The sequence below is a fragment of the Phodopus roborovskii genome, unplaced genomic scaffold (assembly GCF_943737965.1).
Source record: "Phodopus roborovskii unplaced genomic scaffold, PHOROB, whole genome shotgun sequence".
Taxonomy (NCBI): Eukaryota; Metazoa; Chordata; class Mammalia; order Rodentia; family Cricetidae; genus Phodopus; species Phodopus roborovskii.
In genome coordinates, this window is record NW_026126436.1 from 6,690,781 (window position 1) to 6,705,243 (window position 14,463).

Here is a 14,463-nt window from a genome sequence, read left to right on the forward strand (position 1 = left end):
ACTGTTTGGGATCAAAACCAGATTATCAGGCTTAGGTAACTAGCATTTACCATCTCATTGCCCACAAATAGTCGTTTTATAAAATAATAATAAAATAGTCTCTTTGTGTTCTTTACATAAAACTTTGTCTTTCGTTTTTTTTAATTGATGCAGCATTAGCAATTCTGAGCTCTAACATCTCTTCCTACTGGAAAGCCACTTTTATCACTGTTCAGTTTCGTATGACATTTCTAAATTCAGACATTGAAACAATTAGTAAAATCATTCCACTAACTTCAGCAGAAGATAAAAATGTAATTTTATACTTTCATTGTTAAGATTTTTACATTAATTTAGAAAATTGTGAAATCAGATAATATTAAACCTAAATTTTCATCACCAAAAGGTACCACACAAAATCCCAAAGTATAAGGTCATTTAGGATAAAATGTAAACTGTTAAGAAATGGATAACATGACTTTAAAGGCTGAGTGTAGGCTAGAAATTTTAAAATAATATGAAACTATAATAAATAAAAATATAAAGTCAAGAGATGAATTGAGCAGCCATACAGAGGGTCAAATAACAAATAAAACTATGTTATTTATTAAATTGGTGTGAAACAAATTTAAGTAGGAGCTCTTGATTATGCCTGCACAAGGATAACCTTCTAATGAATTTGCAAGACCCAAAAGATTGAATAAATAGAAGAACTAGAGAAACAGTTGGTGAAATGTGTTCTTGCTTAACACAACCCTTGCAGAGAATCCATAGAAATGAAAAGCATTATATATAAAGCTATAAAAAAAGAGTAAATAATTCATTATAAAAGTTTCATAAATTATAAAGAAAATAATACCATCTTAATATTGGCAAAAATGTAATGTATACTCTTCAGAGTACACATTGTCACATATGACTATAAATCTAAACACTGCCACCATCAATAACAATTTGAAAACCACTTAACCCTAATAGAATTCAGAAAGTTACAAATGAAAATAAATACTTTACTCTCATCAAATTGAGACAGATACACATAGCAACACAAAACATTTGCTAAGATAAACTGCACAAAGTACATTGACTTTACAGAAGCATAATGTGGCATAATTTTAAAGTAGCAAAGTAATCTATGTGTTTCAAGAGTCAAAATTACCCAGACATGGTGGTACACCCCTATCATTCAAACAAAAAGGAGATCACCGCAGGAAGATCAGAAGTCTATCATCCTTAGCTACATGTGAGGGAGGTCAACCTAGGTATATGAGACCCCCCACACACACACACACACCATAAGTAAAATCTGAGCTTCTTATTTGAACCTGCATTTCAACTTCTGATTTTATCCCAAGACTGTGCTTACTAGTAACAGAAAATATAGTCAAGACTGTTTTTTGAAGAGCCCCAATCCACTGGCTCATTCTTTAATCCATTCAGCTGAGCACTCTCCAAACTTTATGTTTTTACATGATAATGCAGTCTTTACACCTTTTATAACCTGGCTTATTTCTCTGCAAATAATGGCCCACATACTATGGAAATTCATGTGGACAATCTCCAGAGGATAAAAATAATTCTACCATATCACTCAGCTGTTCAAGTCCTTGGCATATGTTCAAAAGACTTGATATCATACTCTACAGACACTTGCTCATCCATGTTCATTGTCACTAGGAAATGGAAACAACCTTAATGTCCTACAACTGACAAACAATATTAAAAATGTTTTACATACACAGAATAGAATACTAGTGGTAAGGAAAAACAAAATCATGAGCTTTGCATGTAAATGGATGGAGCTAGAAAGGCTATTATGAAGTGAAGTGATAAAGACCCAGAAAGACAAACATTGCATGTTCTCTTTTATGGGAAACTCTTACCTCCAATTCTTTAGAAGTATGATGTCTTGGGGAAAAATTGAGAGGAATAGCAAGGTACACATGATATGATAGTAGAAATAGGCAAACAAGGTGCTCTATAGAGAGCAGAAGAGAAGTTAATTCAGGGGAAGGTGGAAGGAGGGCAAAGGGGATAGCAGGATAAAGTTGATATGATAGGGGAAATGGGAAATGGGGATCATTAAGGAAGGGGGAAGAAGGGAGAAAGAGGTAAGTAGGTAGGTTGTTTAAAATAAAGGATGCCTCACAATTGCCTATGGATTAATACAGTTTGTTATGGATTTATACATACTGTTACGGATTAATACATGCTGTTACAGATTGATACATGTTGTTAAAAATGACAAAAGCTCCTTCTATTTTAAAATATGATTACCTATTGTGTGTTTTAACTTAATTTTCTGTGTTGGTTCATGTGTTTTCACACAAATTGAATCAATATTCTGGACCTTGTGAATCATGTTGCAGTGAATACAGAAGTGAAATCATGTCTATGGCAGCCTCACTCATTTCATTTCCATATGTAACTAGTAGGTGGTTTGCTGGGCAATATGGCTACTCGGCTTTCAAATTTTAGTATTTAGTACTGTTTTTCCATATGGCTGTGCTAATTTAAATTCTGAACTAAACATGTCAATTTTCTCTCTTTTCACATAGCCAACAAAACTTGCTATTTATTATCTACTGATAATAGACATTGCAATTGGTTAAATCACATCTCACATTGATTTTAATTGCATCTTGTTGGTTATTATTTTTATTTTTGTTGTACCTATGGATCTTTGAATCCTTGGATCTTTGCTACTGAGCCATTACTATCTTTTATACACTGCTTTTATACACTATCTTTTAATATACTGCTTGATGTCTGCTGTGAAAATATTTTCTTCTATTCTTAAATAATCATTTCATTACTTTTTTCAAGGTTATAAAGTAATCCCAATGTACTTATTCTTATTCTTCCTGCCTGGTTTCCTTTGCTCCAGTGAAGATTTTGTCTTATGTGGATTGTTGTTCAAGACGTTTCTGTGGAGGGCCAAGCACAAAGATACCTATTTTACATTTCCAGGTGCACCAGTCTCCATTAGTTAATTTAAGATCTATCTAATAGATTTGATTTTCATGGTGGCATTTTCAGTGGTTTTTTTTTTTTTTTTTTTTTTTTTTCTATTGTTGATTTTGAGAAGGTCTTGCTGAGTAAATCAGGCTGGCCTTAAACTATTTTTGCACCTTAGACTCCTGAGTGTTGGGATAATTGCCTATACTACCACACCTAGAGAGACTCTCTCTAATGAATACATTATCATCTGGGTTACAGCTTTGTGAGAACCCCAAGAAACAATTTAATTTCATTTTCATTACTTAAATTATGATTAAACTGTGGAGAGAATACAATGATATCCTTACTTTATTATTTTAGCAGTATTTGAAAACTATATTTAAATATTCATTGTTAAAGATCAATGTATATATGTCATTAATAATTTCACTTCTGAAATGCTAGTATTTTTATTTTTAATATTAGAAAACAAAGGACAGAAAAGTTGATTAAATAAACAACCTGAAGATACAAACTATGGGTTCAAGTCTACTTTGTCTTACTCCAAGGTCTGTTTTCTAATTACCGTGGCACATTTCTTTATGATTGTATTGCTTATAATAGAAAAAAGGTGGAGTTCTTTTGGGTGATAATATGATTAATTGTATACTTAAAAATCATTAAAATATGACCTTTAACTATGATTAAAAAATACAAACTATCACAGAAACCAAACCACAATTCCATTTTAAACATCACTGATAGTCAGTAATAAACATTGTTATGACATTTTCCTGGAAGTAAATTATAAGTGAGAATTTTGAGTTCTGCTATTATTAAACAAAGATTACATCTACATATTAAAATCAAACATATTTCCTAGTATTTAATAACTATGGCATATAGTAAAAATGTATATTTATCAGTAATTTTATTGTTAATGTCCTTCCAAAGTGGTAGCCACTTTCTGGAAGAAAAATATAATTATAATCACAATTCCAAATACCTCCTGATATACTGAATAATATTTTAGAACACTGTTAGTGTAAGGTGCAATACCTAAGTTCTTTCAGAACTTGTCTGCAATCAAGGAATATTGCCCTTTTAGACAATACTTACCTTTCATATTGAATTGATAATCTCCTTTTAGATTATTTCATCTTTTGAGATTACTTAAGAATGCATATTATAGAATGAAAATGTAATTGTCAATAAGATTTTCAAGACCATTTATTGAAATTCTTATGTTTTGCCTTTTATTCCTATGAACAGGAATTACATTCTCAGTATACATATATACATATAAAATAGTAAACAACACTTGATCTTAGTCAAACCATCCTGAGAGAGGAAACCCAGTCACAGAAAGACAAGCATGGTATGTACTCACTCATATATGGATATTAGACATAGAGCAAAGGACAGCCACCCTACAATCCATGCCACCAGAACACTAGTTAACAAGGAAGACCCTAAGAGAGAAATACATGGTCCCCTGAAGAAGGGGAAAGGAACAAGAACACTTAAGCAAATTGGGAGCATGAGGGTAGAGGGGAGGGAAGTAGGAAAAAGAGAAAGGGAGAGAAGGAGGGGGAGAACAAGAGGGATCAGGAAGACTGAGTCAGGGGAGCAATAGAGGAGATCAAGAAAAGAGATGGAGCCAACATAGGTTTAAAGAGAAATCTGGCACTAGGGAAATGTTCAGAGATTCATAAACATTACTCCAACTAAGAATCTAGGCAGTAGTGGAGAGGCTGTCTTTGATTCCCTTCCTTTATAATGGGATTTATGTCTACCTTAATTACCATTGTAGAAACTTCATCCAGTAGCTGATGGAAGCAGAAACAGGTACCCATAGCTAAGCACTGAGCCATACTCCTTGAATCCAGTTGTAGAGAGGGAGGAGGGATGAGCAAAGAAGTAAGACCATGCTGGAGAAACATAGAGAAATAGATGGCCTGAACTAATGAGAGCACAGGGACACCAGTTGTAAAGCTGGGAAACCAGCATTGTACTGAACCAAGGCTTCTGAATGTGGGTGCCAGTTAGGAGGCCGGAGAAGTCTATGGTACCTTTAACTGTGGAACCAGTGTTTATCCCTAGTGCACAAATGGACTTTGGGAGTCCATTCCCTATGAAGGGAATCCATTCCCTGTGAAGGGATACTATTTCAACCCTGATATACAGAGGAGGGCCTAGGCCTTCCCCCAAATAATGTGACAGACTTTAATAATTCACTTTGGAAGGCCTCACTATCCTTGGGGAGTGGGTGTGTAGTAAGATGGAAGGCTGGGGGACATGGGAGGATGGGAGGGAGAAGGAATGAGGGATTGATATGTAAAATAACATTGTTTCTAAATAAAAAAGAATATAAAAAGTAATAATAATAAGCAAGGGCCCAGATAGAGTGTAGATACCATGTGATGTCTTATTAATTGGAGTAATTTCTGGGCTCTAGTCAGAGTTGACCTGACTGGTCACTAACTAGCTCTGTGACACCAAAAAAGTCCTGTGCTTTCCACTTCTCATATGTTAAATGAAGAAAATTACATCTTTTTAGAAATAAGAGGATTAAATGTTGACACTTAATGCCTATTGTTGGTGAATGCACATAATATAGTGTGACTCTTAAAAATCCTAAACATTATTAGATGAACCCATACTCTGTGTAAATTAAATTATTGAAGATAGGTTAAAATTATCCATCAGAAGAAAACAACTGAACACTAGCTTAAACTAAAGACCATAATGTATCAATAATGCAGCCGTTATTATTTTGTGAGTTACAAAATAATAAATATCCATATTCACATATTATTATTACTGGAAGGAACTTTGTATAACAGGCAATCAAAATGATGTCTTGAAATTAATTAAATGCATTATTGCTCTAGAAGGAGGGGTGAAGTGAAACCCACAAAAATCTATTTAATAATTTATTAAGGGGTATAATGCAAAAACAAACTCAAGAATATTGAACTGCTGATCCAGCTGCTATTGTCCAGTTATTCGCCCAAGGTTGAAGAGGACCAACCACAGGCCACTTCTCTATTGCTTGCTATGGCTTTACCCACCCAAAAGAAAGAAGACTACACAATTTTATCCAGTCATGTGTTCAGAGGAACCATTCCCACAGAGCTAGTAATCCCTAATATCATTGGCTAAATTGCTCGAGTGCCCAAAACTTTTTCCCTCATTTTTCCAAAGAAGGTTCTAATCCTAACATAAAACTGTCTACAATAAGACCAACAATCAAGTATTACCCAGAAGAAAGAAAAGGTAATAACACAAACAAAAATGAAACTACAACCAATAAGAACAACATCAAGCATGAAACACATTCTAAATGTCTAGTCTATATGTAATTGGCAAATTTGAGAAATTATTTCAATAGCTGTCCTATCCTGAAGAGCCATATCTTGTACCTAATATGCCCTTAGCTAAGATACTAGAGGATTGTAGCTATAACTATGAACTCCCTAACAGTGGAGCTATCCTTGTAGATGACTATGATGGTCCCCATCATCTTTGGTTACTTCCAGGTATTTTGACCTTGAATTCTAAATACTGAGATAATATCCTCAGTGCTACTTCAAGATTCAGAATGACAATAATAAAAACAAAGAAGGTAAGTGTTTTAGAATGCTAATGAATTCTATACTCTGGTGGAACCCGTTTCCCTAGAAATGGGAAAATATGTGTTAAGCACACCCTGAATCTGAATTTCACTGTGAATAATCTGCGGAAATAATATATTTCAATAATAAGAATAATTCTTTGCAGTGATTTGAATGAGAATAGTGTCACATTCTGGTACTTGGCCCCAGTTGGTGATTAGGAAGTGTGTGATGATGTGATGACTGAGTTTCATTCCTGTCTGGTCTGATAGCTGTTCAGTTGCAAATAAACACACAGTGGTTTCTAATAATTATATACTGGTTGGCCAATGTTTCAGAATACTTATTGGCTAGCTTTCTCTTAAGTACTAACCCATTTCTATTAAATTATGTATGGCTACTATGCTGTGGCTTACCTGTAATGCTCCAACTTGTTATTCCTTTGGCTGCTACATGGTGTCTCCCTGGAGACTCTCTGCTTTCACCTCACCAGAATTCTCCTAGTCTGGTAGCCACACCTATACTTCCTGCCTGGCTAATGTCCAATTAGCATTTATTCATCAACCAATAAGAGAAACATATATTCACAGAATAGAGAAGGACATCCCCATCAGTCTTTGTTGGAAGAAGTATGTCACTGGGAGTAGGCTTTGGGCTCTCAAAATCCCGTGTGATTCCTATGTAGCTCATCTCATATTCTACTCCTCCCCTGTTTCTCTGCCTCCTACTTGACGAAAAGCATGTAAGCTCTCAGCTACTGTTCATGTGCCTGCCTGCTGCTATGCTCCTAGCCACGATGGTCATAGACTCACCCTCTAAAACTGAAATCCCACAATAAACTCTTCTTCTATGAGTTTCCTTAGTCATGGTGTCATATAAAAGCAATTGAAAAGTAAGTAAAGCAGAAGTTGGTACCAGGGAGTGAGTAAATGCTGTGATTGTTGGGATCATTCTGTTTTTTGAAGGAATATGAAAGACTTTTGGACTTTATTCTATGAAAGCAGTTGAATACAACTGTAAGCCTTAAAGAATGTTGTAGTTAGTAGAAACTAGAAAGACTAGTACTAAATATAATGTGAACTATGTAGGAACAGCTCAAGGGATTTAAAAAGGGAACAGTAGTAACCACTAGGCAAGAGACCATTCTTGTGATAATTTTTTGGGGAAAAAAAAGTGCTTGCATTTTGCCCTTATCATAAGACTCAACCTTAGGCAAAATTGAAGAGTTTATGACTAATTACTTTGGCAGAGGAGATGTCAAGACAGCCTGATATTGACTCTGTTGCTTGGTTACTACTAATCACTCTCATGCAGGTCTACAATGAAAAAGAGCAAGCCAGGAAAAAAATTTACAAATTATATACTTTCTGGAGAAAAATAAAAAAACACTCTGAAATATAATGTTAGAGCCAAAGTTTGTGCTGATGAAAGAGGCCTGATGCAAACTGGAATAAAAGGAATAATGGGGACACTACCTTCATGGAAAGCTTATCCACATAACTTGTGAAAGTATCAGCAAATCAAAGCTTATGCAAATGCCATTCACATGTTTACCTTCCCTTGCAGTATAAGTATTCTTCCAACATTCTATCCCAAAATACCTTCCTCTAATTAGAGAATTTTTACAATGTCTTGGAAATCTATACAGGAACTATGTCAAGAAGTGGGTTCTAACTTTAGAAATACCAGTAACATTTTTATTCCTAGATGTGATATTATCTGTAGCAAAGTAAACTTATTCCTTTACAAGTCTTGACTTTTTAATAGAAAATTATTACCTTCTTATATATGGATACATATATATTGGGTAGTGGTTTGTATGAGTGAGAGTCCCTGAAGCTGGAATTGCAGCACTTTTGAGCGGCCCACTCCCCCAACTTGGTTTGCTGTACGAACAGTATGTGCTCCTAACTCTGAGCCAGAAAAATAAAAAAGAAATAATCAAAAGGAACAGACCTTAAGAAAAATAAGACAATTTAAAGAAACTGTCATATGATGTTTCTGAACTTGCAGAAGATGTGACAATCCAAGGCCATTGAGTCCACTAAAGAAGCATGGTTTGCAAAGAACCAGAATATAGTTTGCACTTTATTAATAGCTGACAATGAATGAAACAGTCTGAAGAATGAGCTTGCAAGAAGAGTTTAGTAATCAAAGGAAACTCACAGTCAAGTCAATCTAATACATGCTTGATGATATTAATACTCATTATTGTGCTTCTAAGTGATTAGTTATAATTGCTAAAGGGTTCACATAAATTACTCTAATTGGCATTGTTCTTATACAAGCAAGCTCAGTATTCCCGGGTTGCCTGGGGACAGAGCAACAGAAAGGCTATCAAGGGCTCAGCTGTTCAAATGTCCCACTCAAGAAATAAACAAACTCATGGAAGACAGGGGTCTCTTCATTTAGCTGTTTTCTTAATAGTAAACAAGTGGGGGACTGAAGAATTATTTCTATTTATGTAAGCTGACTTCAAAGAACATTAAAAATCTTATCCTCTGGTATTGACTTTTCTTTCATTTCTTTTCCTCTTTTTTATATAGGACCACAATTGCCCATTTGTCAAAAGAGAAACTTCACCATCAGAGATGTGAGCTGAGGACAGTAAGATGCACTCTCTAATCTGCACTCTATGGACAGCATCCCAGGATTATCTTCTGCACACACAGCAATGAGGGAGAGCAAGCCTAGATGCAGTTCTCAGAAAATCGTATACACAATTTTAGTGAGAAGAGAAACACAGCATAGAAAAGTAGAAGGGCAAGAAGAGATTGCTAAGAATACATTGCTACAATCCTCAGCATAGAGTGCACCGCAGTCCTTCCTGAAGGATCTCACACCTGGAAGCATGGACTGAGCCACGAGACCACCCTCAATCTGATTATATTTCCTATTGCACTACTTTAACAAGCAGGAGCTCTGAGTTACAACAGAAAACAGTGCAGGGAAGCAATGTGTCCCTGTGTCTAGCTGGTTACATATCTTGGGAAACTTAAGTTCTGTGAGAGCCTCACACTTTTTATACGTTGTATGTGAAAGCCATACTGTCTATCTCAGACAGTTCTTGTATGAATTGAATGAGACAATGTATATAAATTGAACTGTAATTCATAAATGGCTCTTGGGTGGCAGTCTGCCAAGTGTCACTTGCACTCCTCAGTGATTTTCTTATTGTGCCCAGATCAGAAGACTGTGACCTTTCTTAAGCTCAAGAATTCAAATAATGCATAGCATATATGGTAGTGGTTGAAGTGAAGAAAGGTATGTGGGAAGATGATTACATTTTAATTAACCCAGCAATGCCCCTGAACTCTGTGGGTACCAGGTATGTACTCTGCACACAGGCATACATGCGGGCAAAGGCCCTACACATTAAAACATTAAAAGAAATGCGGATTTCCTGAGCTTATGTTTTATTTTTTTTTTACTTTAGAATATCCAACAACTCAGTGCTGAATCACTGAATTAATATATATTTATGTAGCATCTATAATGAAAGAAAAAGAGGCCATTATTTTGAGAGAGTGGGGGAACATGGGAGTTATTTCAGGAAGAAGGGTGACACAGTGTATGCAATTATATTTTATTTAATGGTTAAAGAATTTAAAAAAAGATATTCCTTTCTTTGTGCAATCTTTACTCTGCATCTATCACCATTCTTCTGTGTAAATCCTGGTTTGGGGAACAAGAAAGTATACCTATAATAATATCTTGCTACTATCCTCACAAATATTGAAGCTCCTTATCTCTGGTTTGTAATTCTCCCTTTTGTCAGTACTTATAATTCATGGTACTTACTAGCTTTTATCTAGTCTATATCAAGAATTTTAATATGTAAGATATATATTATTATTTAAATTCAAGAAGGGATAATCATTAAATATTATTGTCTTTACTTAGTTCATCAAACAATGCACAGTGGAACAATTAATTAATGGAATTATCAACCTACTTCAGTCCTTCAATTAATCATAAAACATATTGTTAAAAATAATTTTATAGATAATAATGTTGAAATTTCTTGGAATATATTGATAATGTATTGAATGAATTATAGCTTGAGAACATGAGAATCTGTTGGATATTAGAGACACAAGCCAAATGACACTTTGCAAAACCTTACTTGGTGTTTTGCCAAAGCTAGCTATGCCCTAGTAGATATTTATATCTATAGTTAACTTCTAGTTGGCAGAACAGCATTGGGGCAGAAATTGATTATGATCTTACACATCATATAATACAGGATCATTTATTTGTGACTTAGAGAGAAACATGAAGATAGTTTTACATGATAATAATCTAGGTCATGTGTTTTTGGACGGATAGATTTTACCACAAAACTTATCAAATATTTTGCATAGAATATATATGCAGCTTCAGTTCTCCTTGGGGCTTAATTTCGCACTTCAACCTTCTCTTTTATATATTTATCAACATGAGCCATGGTGCTCTACGACAATTTCATCATATTTTATTCAGGGTCCCAACTATAGTTTCCCATATCCTTATTCTTTCCTTAAAGATTTTACACCTTCTTGGCTACTGTAATTTAGAAAAGAAAAACGATTGTGGAACATAAGAGTCTATTTAATCTTACAGTCTGGCTTTCCCATTCTGCCACGGAGGAGAAGGAAAGTTTAACCTCTATGAACTTTTAGTTTCAATATATAAAAAAGGAGATTGTGGGCTGGAGAGATGGGTCAGAGGTTAAGAACACTGGCTGCTCTTCCAGACGTTCTGAGGTGGTTCCTGAGTTCAATTCCCAGAAACCACACAGTGGCTCACAACCATCTATAATGATAACTGGTGCCCTCTTCTGGTCTGCAGATATACATGCAAGCAGAACATAATAAATAAATATTTTAAAAAATGAAAAAGAAAAGGGGTTCTTTAGAGAGAGAGGGAGGGAAGGAGAGAGAGAGAGAGAGAGAGAGAGAGAGAGAGAGAGAGAGAGAGAGAGATGGTGATATGTCATTTTCTCAGAAAGGTTGGTACCCAGTATATGATCCTTGGTTGGAAATTCCTGGAAATGTGGTCTTAAAAAACGAAAAACAGATGTTGACCTGGGTAACCTTTCAGGAAGTTACTCAGTCAAACTACAGACAAACAGTTTGGAAAGAAAGTAAAAGGAACAGCAAAGGGAGGGAGGGAGGGAGGGAGAGAGAGGAAGGGAGTTGTTCTTTCTATGTCTGTAGGTCTAAAAGTGGTCCCAAGAGAACGGACCCAAGGGAGCAAATCGTTGGATGTGAAACCGCAGAGCTTTAACATTTCAGGGCTTTGGGAAAACTTTTCTATGAGAAGGTAAAAATAAGCTACTCTCTTCACACTCAGTACTCAGATAAAGATTACATCTAAATTAAAGCAGTTAATATCTTCTGTGGCAATTAAGCTAGATCTGTTTACCACTCCAAGAATGAGTTACAATAGTCCCAAGGACACAGGACTAAGGTGAGGGAAGCATTCCATTTGTGCTCTTAGGATTTAATTAACTTTAAACAGCCAAATGGATTTGAGGTCAGGAAGGGAAAGCAGTGTCTTGGGAAAAGCTAGGCTAAAGTGAATAGAAACTTCACAGATGAGGATGGAGACTGGCCTTTGACTCCAGAGTATACAATAACTGTGTAAATGACAGTAATCTTGGCAATGGCCACATTTCTCTGCATCCTCTCATGGGAACATCAAAATGAAGACAAGATAATTGCCTGGGAGTACCACCTGGGCTGACATACAACACTTGAATTTTAATGTATATTCAACAGGATATTACATAGTATAAAATTAAAGAATATAATGTATTGTATCTCCACATTTCTTACTTTTACACAGATTTTGTTTTTCTTCCATTTCAACCTACCCCTCATCTTCATAAAAAGCTCTTCCTTCACACTTCTATCTATGTATTTCCCAAATACTCTAACAGGCACCAGCAAGAGAGAAGACACTACTGTTTCCTGTGCACTGGCTTACTGCCTGCTGTGCTAAAGGCTGCTTCATGTACCCCTTACTTTCTTCAAGAAGTTTGTTCATATCTCACAAGAAAGAAGTAGTTGTTCATCTATATAAATGCATTGTTAAAATTCACTCAGCTGGTGAGTGGTACAACTTGATGCTGAACATATCAGACGCTGACACTAAGATTTACTTTATAGAGGTCAGAGATCAATTCAAAGTCTACAGTGAGCATATTCACACATGTCTATGGCTGACAAAAAACCTGAAAGACACTTGTTTGAAATATAAATTCTGAGGCATCATTCAATATAAGTCATCAATGAAGAGCCCTTTACTGCTATCTGCCCAGGTAGCAATCCCAGGGGTATATTCTTTCTGTAGTGTCTGGAAAATGTTATCACAGAACACGGAAACCTGTATGGTACCCTAAATTGTCTGCTATTTACTTGCAATAGGGACTTATTCCAGCAAAATTAATTTTAAAGAGAGGCTCATAATAATAAATTTTTATTAATCGTACATATAAAGTTAATTTTTTTCTAAATAAAACAGAAGATACATCATTGTGTAAACTATTAGAATCTCAACAACAAAACAAATACTGTCAAATATTTAAGTTGAATAATGCAGACTGACATTTGTATTCTTAGCTAGAATAAATCATAAAATATTTTAATATTTGTTTTGTAAAATGAAGTACACCTAAATAGTGGTGGTTACTAGAACACAGGATGAACTCACATCTTTGAAAAAAAAGCATGGAGTAACAGAAGAGGATATTTGCATGCTCTCTGTCTTGAAAGTTACCTTCTCTAGGTGTTATGGTCTTATGGCTTCCATCTAGCTAATAAGGACATAGAATATTGTGTTTTTCATTGGGTTGGTATATGAATTCACCACACACACACACACACACACACACACTATAAGGCTCTCATATCCTGAGTTTAAAAACTGTGTGGCATTTGCTTATACTGTTCTGGAAGTTGGCCATTCTTTCTCTGCCAACTGTAATCCATGAGCATTTACTAGGTGTTTACTATACACCTGGGAAGCACATTTACACAAACGCAGCTGATTTACCGGATACACTGTCATGTACTCCAGGTGAGAATCTCTTCCTTTACGATCTCATTCCTTCTACAACCTTCTACAACGAACCCCCTTCTAGTATTTTTAGCAGAGGAAAATAGAGAAGTACCCTTTCCTCATGGCCCTGAGTATCTCTTCTGTATATCTTCAATACAAGCCTACATCATCACTACTCCAGCTCACATGCACTACAGGAGATAATAGCAAACTTAGACATTAACAAGCATTGTCTGAGTACTTCTTAAGAGATGGCTTTAGATGCCTTGAATATCAAGAACATAAAAGTAAATTTTTCCCTGAAACACATTTTTAAATTATTAATTTGTTGAATTGGGATAGAAAAAAGCAGATTTCACTGTGAATTTTCCAAGCATAGATATCACTGTACATTTTGATTCACTCCCAATTTTCATCTCTGAGATAAGAAAAGTGAACCGCAATGCAAATAATTCTGATACTATGTAGAAAAAGCAAAAGTAATCAAGGGTATAGTTTGGAGGCACAGTGTGAAAGTGAAATAACTTTTCTTATCCTATAGTCAATGTATACAAGTATATAAAATCAGAATATGTATTTTGTTGAACACTTTATACAATACCCAGATATATAAAAAAAATACCAGTAAGGTTGTTTATGATTTCTGTCAACCAATAATTACACAGACAATCAGGATATCTGTGCTGAAATTTTATCAACATGTTAGGCTTAAATGCTTACATTAAATAATTTGAGTTTCAAGGAGTTTGATTTAGAGTTTTTTTTTTTTTGGTTTTTTTTTTTAATGTTTTGCTTTTGAATCACAATAGTTCTCCACAAATAACTGGTTCTTACAATGTTTCTTATCCAGAAGTGAGTTCCAACCTGTGGAAAAGACTTTAAA